Raw genomic sequence first — 6,063 nt, forward strand, 5'->3', positions numbered from 1 at the left:
AAAGTTTTAACTTCAGAATCAAGTAATGGCAACTGCTGTCTTTTCCTGTAATATAAGTGGATGTATAAATTCAACGATAGAAAATTAAGGCAATAATGAATCGACTGACGTAAAGCTTCTAAAATACATGCGCCAAAATATACAGTACTGAAACGAAAAGATGAACAAAATTACAATATTGCCATCTGTGAGTTTAATTTTCTTCAAAAGGAATTAACATACATACATATACATTTTAGCGAGTTAATTTACCACAGTATGCATAATGTAAGTGTTTAAAATTGCACCGCCTCGCTGTAGACTATGTTCATATCGTTCAAGTAGATTCTCAAACATATCCTTTAAAGAAAATGTTGCAGACTCCTGCAAAAAAAGACGATTTTCATACGTAATGCAGGCACAGTTCTTGGTGGATCTTCGCAGTTGAACACACTCTCCTTTAACATTCCCCGCTAGAAGGCATCAAGTGATGTACAATCGGGGGGAATGGGATGCGTGTGGGAAGTCAGCGCCACGTGAAATGATTCGCCCTGGAAAGTTTTCCTGCAGCATGGCTAGAGATTTTCGAGAGGTATGGCTGGTCGCCCAATCCTGTTGATACCACTGTCTATTCATCTGCATGTTCCTTACACGACAAAACTTCCTCAAATCTTGAAGAAATTGCTAAACTTCTGTAGCGTTCTTGGGTGACGGTAAGAGCACTGCCTTCCGTATCTTCAATGAAATAGGGATCTAATAAATTGTGTGCGGAGATGGCACACCATATCGTCACACGTGCACTATGTAGCGATTTGAATGATATCTGGCAGCTCAAAATACAAGGAAGCGAGTTATCTGGCATTTGATGAGCCATTCAAGTGAATGCGACATTCGTAGGAGAAGCGCACATTATTCAAGAAATCTATCTTGGTCCTCGTACACTATGGCCAAAAATGCTCCACAATACACCATCCTGGCTCTATCGAGCGTTTTCCGATCTGTATCCGGTACGGAAATCCACCTATGACCTTAAACAATCGGCGAACGGACGTACCGCTGACGTTCAATTTCAAGGCCGTTCGTCGTAGACTTCGTTGGGGCGAATGAAGCACCTGCTGGAGAACACGTGCATGATTTTCATTTGTCGAAACAGTTACTGGTCGGCCAGACTTCCTCTTCCGTTGAGATAGTAAGTACACTTACAGAACGGCGAAATTTCCTAACAATAGACAACATAATTGTGTCCACTTTCACGATCGCTCCCGTATGAGCGGAAATAATGCTCAACTATAAATACTTTTTCCTCCTTCCAGAGTTCCATTTCCAACAACAACTGCACAACACAACTTCCTTTTCACTACTGCGAACACATGTAGCTCGACAAATGCAACCATGTGTTCGAGATGCGCGAGTTTCAGTACTGTATATTTTGACGCATACCGTAATACGAGTTAAATAAGTGTCAAAGTTTAACGATTTTCCCGAGTAAAATATTAAGACATAATGAAACAAAAAATATTTATGTGAACTTTTTAACAACCATTAATACTTGCGAACCAATTGGCTGATAAAAACAACTAGTATTTCATTAAAAAATGGAGGAAAATTACTGGTTATTTCACTTTCACTCTTGCGAACCAATTGATCGTCAAAGACAACTAGTATTTCATTAAAAAATAGGGGAAGATTGCTGGTTACTTCACTGTCAGGTAGTTTCATTTGCAATTTAAATATAAACAGAGCAAATCTTTAATAATTACCTAAATAGCATACTGAATTATCACTTATAAAATTTTTAATTCTGTAGACAGTTTTGGCATTAAAAAATAGTGAACATTATTAACCAGTTTAAATATATTAAATTAACGTCCTTCTTATTTTGACAGAATTTAATTCATCTTATCTGTTAAAAGAAGTTCATTTAAATAATAATTTAGTATATAAGATGTTTTTTTAATAAAATCTATTTCCGATTTTTTTTTCTTTCTTTCCAAAAATTCAATGTCAGAAAATGAACTCGGAATTTCAAAAATTCTTATCTACTTTCACAAATCAGTCTGTGAAGGAGCCTTTTTTCACATTTAAAGCAGGATCATTAACGTTACACTCCACCTTTTGCCACGGAAGGCGAGTTTGCCGTCTTCCCTTCCCAACGAATACCCAAAGGGCCAACCAGTGCCATTATTTGGCGGGAAAATGGTAGAAAGCCAGCTTTTAATGCCCAGATTAGCATGAGATCACCAAATTGATGGTTGTGTTTATTTCCGCCTACATTAGATTTGAAAAGATTTCCTTAAATTTGAATGAATGCTCTTTTTTTATTATTATTTAAAAGAAAACAGTTTATAGAAAAAAGATCTTGTGTTATAGAAAAAGTTTCTGAAAATTCTCCTTCTCAGCCTTTTCTCTTACATAGAATATAATCATCGATTTTGTCGGGAAAAAAGTTTATTTGATAAATTTTTTTTCTGATTCCGAAGGAAATATTTTAAATTATATTTCATGTTTTTGAGCAACAACAGAAGTTGAGCGAGAGAAAAAAAATACGAATTCATGAGTCGTTTAGCAGTTTTTCAGTACTATTTATTATTTTCCTAGATAAATTGCATACTGCATTATCTTCTGTTAAGAATATTTCCAGAGGTTGTTGATGTAAATGGAATGAAAAGAGTTTCCAAGGATTTCATTATTTTTCAACTCAGAATTGTGAAATGAGTCTTAAAAAATTAACTCTTCAATTTCAGAAATTCAGTATGCATTAACGGAATATTTCCTTAGTTTAATTGAAAATAATGCCCAACGAATATTTTTTGAGATGTAAAATAATTGTGCAAGTGAAGCTATTCTGCAGCATAAAATTAATAAAAGATTCTATTATATTCTATTACAATATTGTGCCCAAAGTAGCATAGATTATTTCACGATTCCTAGAAAAAAAAAAACATATACAATTCAAGGAAATAAATTTCCAGTTAAACATAAACAAATGAAAATAAAGAATTGTTTTCTTTTTTGATATCTTTTAATCATCAACTTCTTCATTAATTACTACTATCATTTTGTACATACCCCCTCTTCCTTTCCTTTATAATTTTCAATTATTGATTTATTTTCATATTGTTTCTAATAATTTCATTCAAAATATTTTCAGTTCGATGCTCAAGAAATAAACTACATAATATATTGGAAACACACACACAAAAAAGAGGGCAAGCAATTTAGAAATAAATTTACCATTAAGGATACACAGACAACAACCACACAAAACTCAACTTTTTTTTTATATTAATTTGAAAAATAACTCATTTTACGTCGTATCTATTTGATTCCCAAAATTGTTCACTTGCTCTTAATTATTTTTATTTCCATAAAATTTTTTTCCCTTCATTGTTCTTGACCTATAAGGTTACTCACGAAATCAAAGAAAAATCAATATTTACAACTATTAAATGAGGAGAGAAAATGTATATTACACCAGAATTTCTGAGATGCAAGTAAGAATTATGAGAAAGAATAGAACTTAATGACATAAAATATAGAATAAAAATGCACAGAAAAAGGATTGTAATATTATATAAAGGCACTATAGGAAGAATAGAAGGAAATAAAATTAGTTATCAGAGTAACATTCTAAAATGAACCACAAATCAAAAAATTACTGCATTGGATGAATTTGTCATGTAAAAAATTAGTTTAATAGTTTTTTCAGATGTTCTTTTAAGACTTCAAGAATACGAGCAATGATTTAATGTTAGAAACTTCTAAAGTGCTAGGTCTGGTACAAGATCAAGGCTACAGCTTAAGCCTTCTAATAATAATAATCATAAAAAAGTTATATAGTTCTCCCATTTACATGTATTAGACTCGCTGAGGTTTGCTATATAAATATAAAATACTTGCAAATAATTTAAATTGAAAAGATATTTTAAAGTCTGATTTTCAGAAAGCATAGCAACATACTATTATTTCATTCATTTTGATAAAAAAAAATAAATTATTCTTCATAAAACTTATTTAGAAAATTCTGACAGTAACCTTTAAATTATATTTTAATATTTCCATGATATGGGTTTTGAAATTTGTTTCTTTTCATGACATTTAAATTAATTTTTTAAATTATCAAATTATATTTATAATGCATATAATGAAGCAGATATTTTGCAACCTTATTTTTCAGCTACTAAATTTAACCATGTAGTATCAATAAGTATAAAACACTTTATTTCAAAATAGGAAAAAAAGTTACTTCTAATAAATTTCATTTTATAATTTTCAACTTTACTGAGCAAAAAAAGGAGAACAATTTTAAATATGTTATGAATTAACTGAACAGCCAGGGAAGTAAAGAGTTGACCGCAAAAGACCTTTATGTATAAAAGTAATAATTTCTTTTTGTATAAAACTAGTATTGCATAAAATTTTTGATTACAAAATATGAAATTTTTAAAAAATTAAATAAAAAAATGAGAGAAGAAAATAAACAGGCAGGTCTTGGTTTGCAGATTTGTTGGAGGTTCTGGGTAACAACAAATTACACACAGATTAAAATTAAATTGTAAATTCTTTTGCTTTTTGGAAACACTGATAGGATTTGGTACTGTTTGCAGCAAACAAAAATATTCAGTCCAAACCTGTGAATTGTTTCTTTGCAAATATCCCATGAAATAACCAGTAGCAAGATATGCCTCAACAGACAAATTTTACACAATTCGTTTTACTGCTATGCTAAATTAAAATAGAGTTTAATTTTTAACAGAAATCACGGATACCCATTAAACATTTGCAATTTCATAAAGCTTCACAAGGAATCGAGAAGTGCACAAAGAGTGATCCATAGCATACACATATATATAAGGGGTTTCATTGACGAATTTAAAACAAAGGTAAATGAATCCTAAGAGATTTCTAGTTTTCTTTCACAGAATTACAAAATTCCAAGAAGGCTTATAAAGAATTTACAAATGTATTTTAAGATTTAAGGCTGTGATGCTTCAGAAATAGCTTCTTTCAGGTCAGGTGTCATGGGTTCTTACATTGGGTGAATGGTTGATGCTTAATGGCACAAGAGCCATATTTGTTTGACATGCCCCAGATGAAAGGCAAATGCCCTTTACTCCATACAAATTTTCTTTAAATGATTCTAAAATAATTATTGAATGTTCATGTTCATTAATTAATTAATGTTTATATCAAGATAAGGTTTAATGCTCTTAAAACTACATTGACCACCAACCTAGATTTGCTATTCTTTATTTAATCATGGAAAAAATTGGTACAAAACATTTAAAAGATGATACTATATATTTACGATATTTTAGTCCAAAAAAGTATTGCTTTTATTTTTTTCTTCTTTCTTAAAGGATAATATTTATAGGCTTAATAAAACTATAAATTACAATATGTGGCAAGCAAAATATTTTCTCCCCCTCACTTTAGCAGAACTTTATTTTACATAATTAAGCTGGTATTTCATTATTCTCATTTTCACTCCACAAAGCATCATTTAATGAACATTGATTTTTGGCAAGTACCTTAATGCTTATATATATCTTTTAACTTAACACAAATATATATATAATATGAGTATACTTTATCAAAAATTGATTAAAAAATCCTAGTTGTTAATAAATTTTTCCTTACCATAGGATTTGTATCAGCTGAGAAAAGATATGCCAACAACAGAAATAATATAGAAGATATGATGTTTACTTACTTGTAACAGATCAGTGAAGTCCAAATTACAAATTATTATTATACATATGGATCATCTTTTTATCCTCATATTTGGATATAATTTCCTAATCAATAGCTTACATGGCTTTTATATGCAGATCAGAATATTAAACGACTAAAATCAGACCTTCATGGTGGACTAAAAACATTATAAATAATGAACAAGAAATAATTTTTAATTGTCCTTTTAACAGGCGAAAAAAAAAAAAACACTAAAGGTACAATGCATTAAACACGAAAGTGAATACTTTTTTGTTTTTTTTTTGTTTAGCAGACAATTTAAAAATAAATTTACTAGCTACACATAATATAATATACAGGTAAATTCAGAAGTAATGAACAGAATTAATT

Source organism: Argiope bruennichi, chromosome 7 (genome assembly GCF_947563725.1).
Source record: "Argiope bruennichi chromosome 7, qqArgBrue1.1, whole genome shotgun sequence".
In the NCBI taxonomy this organism is placed as follows: Eukaryota; Metazoa; Arthropoda; class Arachnida; order Araneae; family Araneidae; genus Argiope; species Argiope bruennichi.